This window comes from Talpa occidentalis, unplaced genomic scaffold (genome assembly GCF_014898055.3).
Source record: "Talpa occidentalis isolate TD23 unplaced genomic scaffold, MPIMG_talOcc4v2.1 talOcc4.14, whole genome shotgun sequence".
NCBI lineage: Eukaryota > Metazoa > Chordata > Mammalia > Eulipotyphla > Talpidae > Talpa > Talpa occidentalis.
In genome coordinates, this window is record NW_023601433.1 from 37,353,832 (window position 1) to 37,367,332 (window position 13,501).

The 13,501-nt window shown below is 41.6% G+C and overlaps 1 protein-coding gene across 5 annotated transcripts in view; it reads left to right on the top strand.

Moving 5' to 3' along the window:
• Positions 1-13,501, top strand: part of EFCAB2 (EF-hand calcium binding domain 2) — a 107,049-nt gene that overhangs the window by 66,567 nt on the left and 26,981 nt on the right. The window contains exon 1 of one of the 5 annotated variants that reach the window (XM_054694955.1): positions 2,478-2,629. The exons of the other annotated variants lie outside the window; for them this stretch is intronic. The gene's annotated coding sequence lies outside the window, so the exon portion shown is untranslated. Of the gene's footprint in view, positions 1-2,477; positions 2,630-13,501 lie in introns of those variants that run through there. 5 annotated transcript variants of the gene reach the window in all.

The window sequence follows — 13,501 nt, forward strand, 5'->3', positions numbered from 1 at the left end:
TATATTCTTGTTTTAATGGTGTAGGGTAAGGAAAAATGTCAGGCTTTTCTGCCCTCCCGCCATCAGGATAGATGATGGATCCTTGTCCTGAATGCATGCCTGATGGCGGGCACCTGGAGTAGAGTGTGGGCATAGGTAGATGGGATTCACCTGGGCTAAGACTATGCTTTTAAGGGCGGCATCACGGGGATGCCAAGAGAAGCCAAAAGAAGAAGCCAAGAATGAACGGAAGCTGAGAGAAGAAGAGAAGCAGAGAGAACGCCAGAGAGCCCAGATAGAGTGAGGATTTGCTGGGGGCTGGGAGGACTGCCAGCCTCCCAGCCCCCCAGCACCCCTGCCTGCCATATGCCTAGTGAACCCCAATAAAAGACCTGCAAAAACCACTGAGGACTCTGACTCCTCCTTTACCCGGTCAGCTGGATCAGAAAACCTGCTCAGTGGTCATTCCTCACCTTACAAATGGGCAGAATTATGTCCCTTTCTAAGAGCCCCTCCTCTCCCCAAAGAAGCTTATGTTTAAGTCCTAATGCCCTTACCTCAGAATAACCTCAGAATATAGTCTTACACAAAGAGGCCTTTAGAGATATGATTAGGTTAAAATGAAGTCTTTAGGACAGGCCCTAATGCAAACTGACTGGTGGCCTTGTAAGAAGAAATTTGTACACAAAAAACATCAGGGATGCAGCACACATGCCAGGACGCAGTCATCCGCAAGCCAAGGAGAGAGCCCGCAGAAGAAACCAAACCTGCCAACATCTTGGCCATGGACTTCTGGTCTCTAGAACTGTCAGAAAATAAATTTTTATTGCTTAATCCACCCAGTCTATGGAATTTTGTTGTTAATGATGGTGGTGGTGGTGGTGATTGAGTCATAGCAGTTATCACTGCCTAAAATTAACGCCTGTACTCATTGGCATGTGTGTCTGGTTTCTCCCACCTAATTGAGAGTTCATGGTTAAGAGGGATCTTGTCTTTCTAATTCGTGACAGTAATCACAGTGCCTACATAGTACCTAGGCCATAGCAGATATAACAGGAAAGTTGTTACTATGTTTTTATTTATTATATCACTCCATGTAATTTTAATATATCTATTGATTATAGAGCTTTGTTATCCCTCCGGGCAGTCCAGATTCTTTATTGGGGCCTGTAAACGCTACCATGTAGCACTACATAAGAAATACTACAGTAACAAGTTAGAACCAGAAGGTTTTCTGAAAACATATTTTAGCTATGGAAAAAAGTTTCTCTCTTGATTAGGAGGACCTTTGGAAAGAGGTCTTTTTTTTTTTTTTTTTTTTTTTTTTTTTTTTATAGAGGCATGCTTTATTTATTTGTTTGCTGGTTTGTTTGTTTGTTTTGTTTATACATGCACTGGGTACAGTCCGAAGTGCGGGAGGGAGGGTGAGAGAATTCACCAGAGCCAGAGCGGGGAGCAGAGCAGGCAGAAGGACCGAAGTACACTGCTGAGGGGAGCAGCGGGCGGCAGGAGAGGTCTGCACGCCATGTGGGACCCTCCTCCGGTGGCCGGGGAGCAGCCGGGGATCGAACCGGCGCCGCAGAGGCCGCGCGCAGTTTCGCAACCCAGCGCTCAACCGCTGCGCCACCGGGGAGGCCCAAGAGGTCTTTTTTTGAACAGAATGGTTCTGAAAGAGGTGATTGTAGGGTAAGGAAAAATGTCAGGCTTTTCTTCCCTCCTGCCATCAGGATAGATGATGGATCCTTGCGGTCCTGAATGCATGCCTGATGGCGGGCATCTGGAGCAGGGTGTGGGCATAGGTAGATGGGATTCACCTGGGCTGAGACTGGGCTTTTAAGGGCAGCGTCATGGGGACGCCAGCAGAAGCCAAGAAGAAGCCAATAATGAACAGAAGCTGAGAAAGAAGCAGAGGAGCAGAGAAGCCGAGAGAGAGGCAGAGCCATGAGAAGAGCAGAGAGAATGTGAGAGAAGGCCGGAAAGCCCAGAGTGAAGACCTGCTGGGGGCTGGGAGGCCTGCTAGCCTCCTGGCCCCCCAGCACCCCTGCCTGCCATATGCCTGGTAAATCTAAATAAAAAGCCTGCAAAACCCACTGAGGACTCTGACTCCTCCTTTACCCGGTCTGCTGGATCAGAAAACCTGTACTATGTCCTCCTGCCCCTACAGCGATATAACCATTGTTTCAGCTTCATTTAATGACTTTGCCAAAATTAGGTTATATTATTAAAAATGCCTTCCACAAGGGCAAGGGCTTCATTTTGTCTGCTTTGCTGTAAATGGTACTTGGCACTTGGTAATGTTCAATAACTATTAAATCATTTTCAAATCCAGTTTTGTTCTTTCTTTTGTTCTTTCAATTTTTTAATTGCTTTAAACATTTTCTCATACTTAAGAGTATTAGATACTTATTAGAGCAGATATTTTTTTTTTTTTTTGCCTATTCTTTTCTCCTTAGAATTTTCTCCTTAGAATTGCGATTGTCCTGATTCAGGTCTTCACTCAGGGGTGTTTTTGACCTTAGGCTGCCCTTAAACTGAAGAATCACCATCTAGCTCAATAGCACTGGCTCCACCTTGTGTCAGGAACTTGGTACTACACCCACCAAATTGCCAGCCTGCCAAGAACCAGCTGCCACTGGTCAAACATTCAATAGTAAGTGGTCCACATGCGGTATATAAAATAAATGATGAAGCGATGCCACTATTGGGCAACTTTATTTGTTCTGAAGTCAACTGCTCTATGTATGGTACAGTTACAGAAAAATTTTAGTACTTCACATTTAAGGCTTTTGGAGTTAGTGATTCTTAGCAATATAAGACAATATCTACCTTGCAAATGTCTGCAGACATTGAAAGACTTTGTATTAAACAGTTGACTTTTGGGCCTTCCTGGTGGCGCAAGGGGTTAAGCACCACACTATGAAGCAGTCCGCAGCCTCTGCAGCACAAGTTCAATCCCCAGCTGGCCAGGGAGCAATCCATACGGTGCAGCAGACCTCTCCTGTCTCGCCCACTGCTCCCCTCAGCAGTGTATTTCAGTCAGTCCGCCTGATCCGTTCCCCACTCTGTCTCTGGTGAATCCTCTCACCCCTCCTCCCACCCCTTGCATTTCTGGCCTGTACCCTAGCTCTTGTATGCATAAATAAATAAATCTTTTAAAAAATAAACAGTTGACTTCTGTTTTCTCTGGAAACATTACCATAATTGAGGTGTTGCAATTAAAAAAATTAATTTAAAAGGAAAAAAATTCCAAAGAAAAAAATGCTTTTCTTTTTTTACAAGAGTTGTACTCAATTTGTTTTGTACACATGGTAGAACACAAAATATTGGTCCTAAGCACACTAATTGTTTAGGGTGTGAACCTGTGTGTAGAGAGAGCTGAAGGCAGAGGCCACTTGAACTGTCTGAATGAAGTGACTGGACTGTACATGCAGATTTGTCCTTCCTCAAAAAGAGCTAATAAGTTCTCAGGAATTCTGAAGCCACTATTAAAAACTAACTTCCATAAAAATAAATGATATAAACATATAAGTAAATTATATTAAAAATAATAGTGCTTGCTTTGGTTAACACTCTAAAAATGGAGCTGCACAAAGAATCCCATGTGTAGGGTAAGTGAAAAATTATCATGCATTCCGCCCTCCCGCCATTAGCATTAATGATGGATCCCAGCGGTCCTACATGCATGCCTGATGGCGGGCACCTGGAGTAGGGTGTGGGCATGGATAGGTGGATGCACCTGGGCTGAGACTGGCTTATAAGGGCGGCATCACAGGGACGCCAGAGAAGAAATGAGAAGAGAGAGAACAAGGCCATCAGAGATCGCCGGAGAGCCCATAAAGAGTGAGGATTCGCTGGGGGCTGGGAGATCTGCCAGCCTCCTGCCCCCCTGACCCTCCTGCCTTGTAAAAAGCTCAATAAAAGCCTGAAAAGCCACCTAGGGCTCCAGGACTTTCCTTTACTGGTCGGCCCGGATCATAGAGATCCTGCCCTGTGCTATCCTGCCCCTACATCATGGCCCTGCTCAAGGTGGCTGGCAAACTCAGGAAGCATTCTTTATTTTTCAGGTTCTGTATAAATACAAACTAAATGTTTTTTTAACAATAAAAAAATCAAAAAAGATAATTCTCAAAACTACTACATTTTACTCCTGTGTTCTGGGTTATGCCATATAGTGCTGTGTTGTTGGGCATCTCTCTTCCCAACTCCACATTGAGGGGCTTCAGATTTCCACTTGAAATTAGCTACGGAGGGGCCATTACAAAATGGAAACACAAATGATGCTAATCAGGACCTTTTCCTTTTGAGGAACCAGTGGGTAACCAGCATGCTGCTGTGAGCAAATGAGTTTATTAATGCCTTCTTTCTGTGTTCACTTGTAAAAACCTGACAAAGGGACTTTAGAAGAAATTATCAAAATTTAAAAATGATTTTTTATTTCTACATTGACTTCGACATGTTTTTAGTCCTTTAAAAAGGGTTACTTTAATCATTTCAAATACCTTACTAAGCTTAATAATACTAAAATAGTTTTTAAAGGTAAAATCATTTTCAATCAGTTAACTTGATTTAAAATTCATTGAGTAGAAATAAAGTAGATCTGTCAGCCTTAGATATAACTCTATCAATACTTTCTTATTTTATATTTTTGTTTATTTTTCTAGTTCTTATCCAATAGCTTGTTTTTTTTCTTAATTCTGAGCTTTCTTATATTTTCATCATTAAACTTTGAATTTCTATTCCTTCTCTCCTAAAGTTACATTTTCATCTCTCTCAGTATTTTCTTACATTTTCCTTTTCAGTTCTCTGCCTTTCTAGACTTCTCTCTCCTCAATAATTAATGATCTGATCTTTGGCCTGTGTTCTTTCTTGCTCTCTTCTTTTATTCCACAGCTGATCCAGAGCGGCCTTTCTGCTCCTAAGACTGAACTATTACCAAGATTGTTTCCTCTGGAGCTTGTTTCCCACTTTTAGAAGTCAGGATCCCTGCACCAAGCAGACACCACCCGGAGTTCTTCAGGCCCACCTGACCCCCTCTCTGCATTCTAATGTTTTGGGCCCCAGAATTATAATGTGAGAGGAACTCAAAAGATCATTTGGTTTTCAGTGTATTTCAGGACATGGAAAACAAGGAAAGCTCTAACTCATCTTTCCTTTCTCTGATTTCCCTTTACTCTCCTCACAGGGACTCTGTTTAGGAACTAGGGAAGCCTTTTGAAATAAATTTATTTCAACCCTGGCTTTTGCTTTGTTTTGTTCATTTTTCCCCCCTACCTCCTTAAGGTGAGAGATAAGATTATTTATTTGCGATCTTTTTTGTTGCTTGATGCGGTCCTGTATTGCTATGTACTTCCCTTTAGTACTGCTTTTGCTGTGTCCCATAGGTTCCAAAAGAAGAAATTGAAAATTGATTTCATTAGCTGGTTAGCCATTCAGAAGTGTGTTGTTCAGTTTCCACATATTAGAGATTTTTCCTGCTTCCTCTTTGTGACTGATTTCTACTTTGATACCATTGTGATCAGAGCAGTTGCTTGGTATGATCAGTCTTCAATAATTTATTGATACTTGTTTTGTAAATCAGTATGTGCTCAATTCTAGAGAATGTCCCGTGTGCACTTGAGAAGAATATGTATCCATTTTTTTGTGTGGGTGAAGTGCCTTATAAATATCTATCAAGCCCATGTGATCTAATTCTTTGTTTAGTGGTACTGTGTTTTATTTTTTGTCTACTTGGTTTGTACTTTGGGGGATGCAGGGGTGTTGTAGTCCCCAGCCACTAATGTGTTTCTCCCATGTTCATTTTCAGATTTGATAATAAGTGCCTTGTATATTTTGATGTTCCTTAATTTGGTAAATATATATTGATAAGTATTATGTTTTCATGATGTATTATTCCTTTCATGATTATATAGTATCCTTCCCTCTCTTTTGTTACCTTTTTTAACTAGAAATCTATTTTATCAGGGGCCTCCCTGGTGCCGCAAGGGGTTAAGACGCAGCACTATGAATCTGCAGCCACTGCAGCACAAATTTGATCCCCAGCCAGGGAGGTGACCCACAGGGCACGGCAGACCTCTCTTGACTCGCCTGCTGCTCCCCTCAGCAGTGTATTTCAGTAGATCTGCCTGTTCTTTCCCCCACTCTGTCACTGGTGAATCCTCTCACCACACACCTCTGGCCTGTACCCCAGTTCTTGTATGTATAAATAAATCTTTAAAAAAATCTATTTTATCTGAAACAAGTATGGCTGTCCTCTGCCTCTCTTTGGGTTCCATTTACTTGTAGGATTGCTTTCCATATGTTTGCTTATAGCCTGTGTTTATCTTTGGAGTTCAGGTGCGTTTCTTGGAGACAGCAGAAAATTGGATTCTATTTTTTGATCCAACCAGCCACCCTGTGCTTTTTGGTTGGTATGTTCAGTCCATTTACATTTAGGGCGATAAGTGATATAGGAGTGTCTGCTACTGTCATTTTCTCTTTAGTTTCCTGGTTCTATCTATTTCCTTGTTCAGTTCTTTGTGAATATTCTTCTATTCTATTTAGATAAAAGAGCTCCTTTCAACATTTCTTGGAGACTAGAAACATTTCAGTGTTTGCAAATAACTTCACCTTCTGTTTGTCTGAGAAGTCCTTTATTCCTCCCTCTGACCTGAGAGAGAGTCTTGCAGGATAGAGTATTCTTGGTGGTAGTTTTTATCTTTAAGTATTTTGATCATGCCATTCCCATCGCTCCTTGCCTGCAGTGTTTCCTCAGAGAAGTAAGCCTGATAGGGGTACCTTTATAGGTTATCTGCTTCTTCCCTCTAGCCAGCTTCAATATTCCTTCTTTGTCTTGAATTATTGGAAATTTTACAGCTGTGTTTTGGTGAGGGTCTTGTTACTTTTATGTAACCAGGTGTTTTTTCAGCTTCATGGACTTACATTTTTACTTCTCCAGGATTAGGAAATTTTCCTCTATTATTTCTTTGAATAATCTCTCTATTCTTTTCTTTTAATGTATTCCTCTTCTGGAATACCCATTATTGTTATTGCCTTCCTTCATTTTGTTGGATAATATCTTCATTTTTTCCTTTGTATTTCTCTTTCTTCCACCTGTATACTTTGTACATTACCATCTTGGAGGTCACTGATTCAATCTTCCAGTTGGTCTATTCTACTTCCATAGCTTGCTCCAGCATTTTTTTTTTTTGTCTCCTCTATTGATTTTTTTAATACTGCCTCTTTATTAATGTCCTATTTAAAGCTTCAGTTTCTAGCTTATGTACACTAATTTTATTTCTCAGGACATTCATTTGTTTTTCTCAGTTGTCTTGTGTATCTTTGATCAACTTTTCTGTGTTTCTTCCATTTCTTTGAATTTCTTTTTCAAGGGAAATTTTGAACTCTCTATCCGATAGTAGAAAAGATCTTCCATGTGTTTGTGGTTTGCTTTTAGAGCTTTGTTCTCTCTCTGTGATGAAATATTTCCTGGCAGACTCCAGATGCTGTGTGTTGCTTTTTTATGTCTCCCTATTTTCTACCTTTCTAGGTTATTCTTTGTTCAGGGGTGCAGAACTGCCACTTTTCCAGTTGATGGTAGTGCTGGTAGAAGGAAAATCACAGCTGCAACTGGCTGCTCAGTGACTGGAAATACCCATGAAGAAGCATCATCACATTACCATGAAACAGTTCTAGCACAGAAGAGAGATAGGACTCCAAAGAATCTGAAGGCCTAGTCTGGGGAAGGGTGGGCCAGGCAATCACTACCTGGGCTGGGGCAATAGGGAAGCCTGGCACCAGCTCTCTTACAGAGGCAACAGCTGCCATAATGGTTTGATGAGTGACCTAGTAGATGACTGTTTGCATGAACTGAGGAAAGGGAGGGCAGCTGGATGAGGGTGGAGTGCAGGGTCTAGCCATGACCAGGGACTCCCAGAGGACAAGCTGGCGCACTCAGAACTCTACCAGGCTGTGTACCTGAATCTTGGATGTACATGACCATGGGAAAACTGGATGACCCTTGGGTGAGTGGTGGCAGGGGAGACCCTCAGTTGAGGATTCACAATGTTAGAAGAGGGAGACTTCTCAGGACTAGATGGGATGGCCAGGGGTGGTTCTGCGCTGGGAGTCAGGGAGTGGGGGGTGGGTGGAGGGGCGAGTCTCATTCCCTGTCATGGTCATAGTGGTCCCCACATTGGTCTGAATGGGAAAGGCTGCCTCCGGAGCATCGTGGGGGTGGTATAGTGAGACACAGACCAGATTACATGTAAATGTGGGGGCCAGATTACAGTGCAGGTCAGATAGCACCACAAAGGTGTTGTCCATCTGCTGCAAGCTTTACCACAACAAGCTGATCAAGTGCTGGTCCTCTTCATGGTTCTCTTGCTCGGGGTTGGATCCCCCACAACATTGCAGCTGGGATACTGAGATCTGTATATCTGATGGTGTGTTGAGCCATCCCTGTGTACTTGGAGCTCATTCTGAACTGGGGCTTGTTCCACACTGATGTGAACATCTACAGGAGAGCTGTCACTAGGAAGGTTCTGGTATTGACATAGCTGTTGGTATTCCAGTCATGAACAGAGGCCCCAGGTCTTTTTGGGCTAAGTAGGTGTCCCCCACCATGAGTGGCTGAGTCAGGGCAGGCCCTGTCCCAGAAATGCCCCAGTAGGGAGGAGGAGGAGCCTGTTCCATCAAGAAGACAACCTTTCCCCCAACATTAAAGTTCTGGAGTTTCTTAACATCTTGCAGAACTTGTCCCTGGTAGATGAGTCTGTTTATCAGAGGAGATGCTGACAGAGGCAGCAGTGTGCTCCTTGAACTCCTTTACATTCATCTGGGTGCCCACAAAAAAGGTCTGAGTTGAGAGTATGGGGTCTTCACCAACAGTTCCAGGCTGTCAGTCTCCTCTGTAGTGATACTGGTACCATCACTGGGCTCCATGGCTGTCAGCTCTCCCCACTCCTGGTCTCCCCCAACCTGCCACCCATGTCCACTTCTGTTGTCCTGATAACATTTGGGGATTTTGAATTGGTGCCTACAGATCTCCCCCCCCCCACCCCTAGTTTCCAAGTTTTACTTTCATGGAGCCTGATGACATCTACAAGCCCAAACATTGAGTTGCTGGGGATGAATCAGGCTGGGGCCAGCCTAGATGGGAGGGGGCCAAGAATCTGAAAGAGCTGGGTCATTGTTCTGGTCTTAAATTTCAAAAGTAACCTTCCAGTATGCTTCCAGGTCTACCTTCACGCCATACATCCACCTGCCACAACCCAAAGGTTGTGTCAGCACAGCAGACATCATGAGCATCAGTTTGTTGGTGTCCTTGCCCTGTCCTCAAAGTTCTAGGGAAGAACCTGGATGGATGCCTGCACAGGCAAAGGGTGGCACTACAGGAAAGGAGCACCAAGCTTGTGGAATCTGCTGTATTTTAGCACACAGTGAGAAATCATGCTCTTTGTCCTAGAGGGAAACTACCTCATTAATTAAGTTTGTTCACCGCAAACACACCTTGAAAAATGGTCAGAGCTTTGCACTCTTGGCATAACCATACAAAATACGTGTTGGGAGTCAACAAGTCCCATATTGAACTCTTTACCTCCTCCTGTAAGCTTGTTTCTTTTTCCTATCTCAGTGATTGGCAACAATGCTTGGTGATGGTAAAGTTCCCAATTGGTAACTCATCCTTGAGTCTTTTCTGACTCTTGTGATGGATTCTTCTAATTACCTCTTGGTATCCTTGGCCCTCTCTACCAACTCCTTGGCACTGGCAATGGTCTTTCTATTCTTTAGCCAGTATATTCACTTTATTTTCTTTAGTTAATTAAAAATTTATATATACATTTGTTTGAAATTCAGAAGGCTCAAAAGGCACATAGTAGGAGCTCAAAAGGTGCATGGTGAAGTCTTCCTCCAACCTTTGCTCCTGAAAGCAAATCAGTCCCACCCTCCAGTTAATGTTACCAGCTCCTCATGTATAATTCCAGTGATAGGTGCTATACGCTCCTCTCCTCTCATTTTTCAATATAAATGGTAAAAGCTATAAGTACCCCTTTGCACCTTACTTTTTTCACATAATGTATTTTTAATATTTCAAATCAAAATATAAAAAAACCTCATTTTTGTTTTCTGAATGTTACTCTATTGTATGGAAAAACCATAAAAGTCTCCTATTATTGGGCATTTAACTTATTTTTAACCTAATACTATTCCAAATAATGCTTCACTGAATAACTTTGAACACATTTCGGTTTCTGCATATATGACATCACTTAAAGGACAAATCTGATCATTTCACCACCCTATTTAAAACCCTCTATGTCATACTGTAGCTCTTAGAAAAACTCTACACTCCATAGTTTTCAAGGTTCCATGTAATTTGACTACTTCTCACGATTCCATTATCCTTTCTGTCTCTCCCTTCACTAATACCTTATATTCTGGCCATACTGAAATACTTTTGATTCCTTGAATGTCCCACGATTTCACTTGCTTTTTTCCTTTGCTTGGAACATTTCCCTTCCCATTTAGGCTTGAAGTGGTTTAAAAGTTAATTCTCTTTTGCTGTAAAGAAGCTCTTTAATTTTAATTTAAATTTAATTTTATGTAGTCCCAGCTGTTTATCCTTTCCTTCCCTATCACTGCTTTGAGTGATGTATCTTTAAAGATGTTACTAGGGTGTATGTCATGTAGTGTTTTGCCAATATTTTCTTCAATATATTTTATAGTTTCAGTTCTTTTTTTTTTTTTTATAGAGGCATGTTTTTATTTATTTATTTATTTATTTTATTTTGCTAGTTTGTTTTGTTTATACATGCACTGGGTACAGTCAGAAGCATGGGAGAGTGAGAGAATTCACCAGAGCCAGAGCGGGGAGCAGAGCAGGCAGAGGGACCGAAGCACACTGCTGAGGGGAGCAGCGGGCGGCAGGAGAGGTCTGCGCGCCATGTGGGACCCTCCTCCAGTGGCCGGGGAGCAGCCGGGGATCGAACCAGCGCTGCAGAGGCTGTGGGCAGCTTCGCAACCCAGTGCTCAACCACTGTGCCACCGGGGAGGCCCCTATAGTTTCAGTTCTTATGTCTAGTACTTTAATCCATTTTGAGTTGGTTTTTGTGCATAGTGTGAGATAGTAGTCAAGCTTCATTCTTTTGCATGTAGCAGCCCAGTTTTCCCAGCACCATTTATTGAACAAACTTTCTTTGCACCATTGCATATTCTTTGCTTCTTTGTCAAAGATTAGTTGACTGTAAGTCTGTGGGCTTATTTCTGGGTTTTCTATTCAGTTCCATTGGTCTGTGTGTCTGTTCTTGTTCCAATACCATGCAATTTTGATTATTATGGCTTTGTAGTATAGTTTGAAGTCTGGGAGTGTGATGCCTCCATTCCCTACTTTTTTTTTTCAGGAGAGCTTTGGCTATTCGGGTTAGGGTTAGCCATTTGCAGCAACATGGATGGAGCTGGAAGGGATCATGCTCAGTGAAATAAGCCAGAAAGAAAAAGAAAAATACTGGATGGTCTCACTTATAGTAGGATTGTAGAGGATCCAAATAAGGGATCAGGAAAAAAAACTAATTATAATAAAGTAAAATTCAAAATCAATAGGCTACTATAAACCAGAGACATACTGCAGTGGGATGGGAAGGGAGTAAAATCAAAACAAGGGTGGGAAGAGCACAAGGGACCATGGCGATCGTTCACAGGTGAATGGGTGGTGGGAATTTCATGGGGACTATAACCAAGATGAAAATGCATACATTATACAAAAATGAAAAATGATGTAAAAAATATATAAAATAAAAGAAAAAAATAAAAGTTAATTCTGATAAAGTTTTTCCTAGATCCATAACCCAGTCATGTGGTCATGATACACTTTACCAGCTGCTACCCTTCTCCCCCATTCTTTCTTTTATTTTAATAACTTACTCTTCACTATTAGAACATAAATTCCTTGAGAGCAAGGACAGCTGTTATCTTATTCATTACTGTTTCCCCAGTATCTAACACAGTCCTTGGCACATAGTGGGAGCTCCTATTTGTTTTGTTGAGTGAATGGGATCTGGAGTAATTAAAAATGTGTTTAACTCTTGTGCTGCCATTTACTCACTGTGTAATCTTGGGCAAGTCATTTATCTTTTCCAAATTTCAGTTTACTTATCTATGAATTAGGATGATACCTAGACAGGGCTTTTGTGACAATCAAGTAAGACAGTATATGTGAAAGTGCTTAGCAGATACCATGCAAATTGAGTACTAGGAAAAATTAGTTATATATTATTAAGGTATAGAAATTTGTGTCATAATTGTACAATATTTAAGTAGACTGAATGTAAAATGTCTACCTTGAGACCAGTATTAATGTTAAAGGAAACAATAGTCTGGTATCCCATAAACTTTGAAAATCCATTTAAATATTTTTTTGTTTCCTGGAGAACCAAAAGGAGATTTGACTATGTTGTTGACATAGCACAATGTCATTCTAATTTTCTCTTTATCTCTTTCTCTTTTCAAGGACTAACTATAATGGTAAATATTCCTTAGAAAAACACTGTACAAAAGTCATATTACATGTGTGATTTAAAATTTTCTAGTCACCACATTAAAAACATAAAAAGAAACATAAAATTAAACAATGTTTTATTTAACTCAATGTGTCTAGAATATGGTTTTAATATGTAACCAGCGTAAAACTTACATGTGGGAGCTTGTATTATTATTATTATTTTTTTTTTTTAAATTCTTTCTTCATTTTTTTTTTTAAAGATTTATTTTTATTTATTTATACAAACACTGGTTACAGTCAGAAGTGCGGGAGGGTGAGAGAATTCACCAGAGCCAGAGCGGGGAGCAGAGCAGGCAGAAGGACCGAAGTACACTGCTGAGGGGAGCAGCGGGCGGCAGGAGAGGTCTGCGCGCCATGTGGGACCCTCCTCCGGTGGCTGGGAAGCTGCCGGGGATCGAACCGGTGCTGCAGAGGCTGCGAGCAGCTTCGCAACCCAGCGCTCAACCGCTGCGCCACCGGGGAGGCCCGGGAGCTTGTATTATTATGTGCCTCAACTATTCTGTGTCTTTGCCTTGATTATTCTTTGTTTTGACAATTCTGTGCCTCTCAGTGTGCAGAAACAGGAAAAGCTGATAAGGAACTTCTAGGGGCAAAAGTCCTGATGTGAGGGTCTATACATACTGAAAGAGTCCTTATCAACTTTCCATGTTTCTGCACACCGAGAGGCACAGAATAGTCAAAGCAAAGAATAATCAAGGTAAAGACATGGAATCATTGAGGCACATAATAATACAAGCTCCCGCCTTTACAGAGATATTTTACCTTATTTTTGTGCTAAGTTTTGGAAATCGATATGTATTTTACATTTACAGTCCATTTCAGTTTACACTAGTCACATATCAAGCACTCAACAGTCAGATGTAGGTAATAGCTACAATATGAGACAGGCCTATCCCACCTCCCTCACAATTCTAGCCTCCAAGGGATATCAGGCCTCTCCCCCACTCCCTCTTTGTACTCTCCCATTCTTTAAGCAAGTTAATGCAA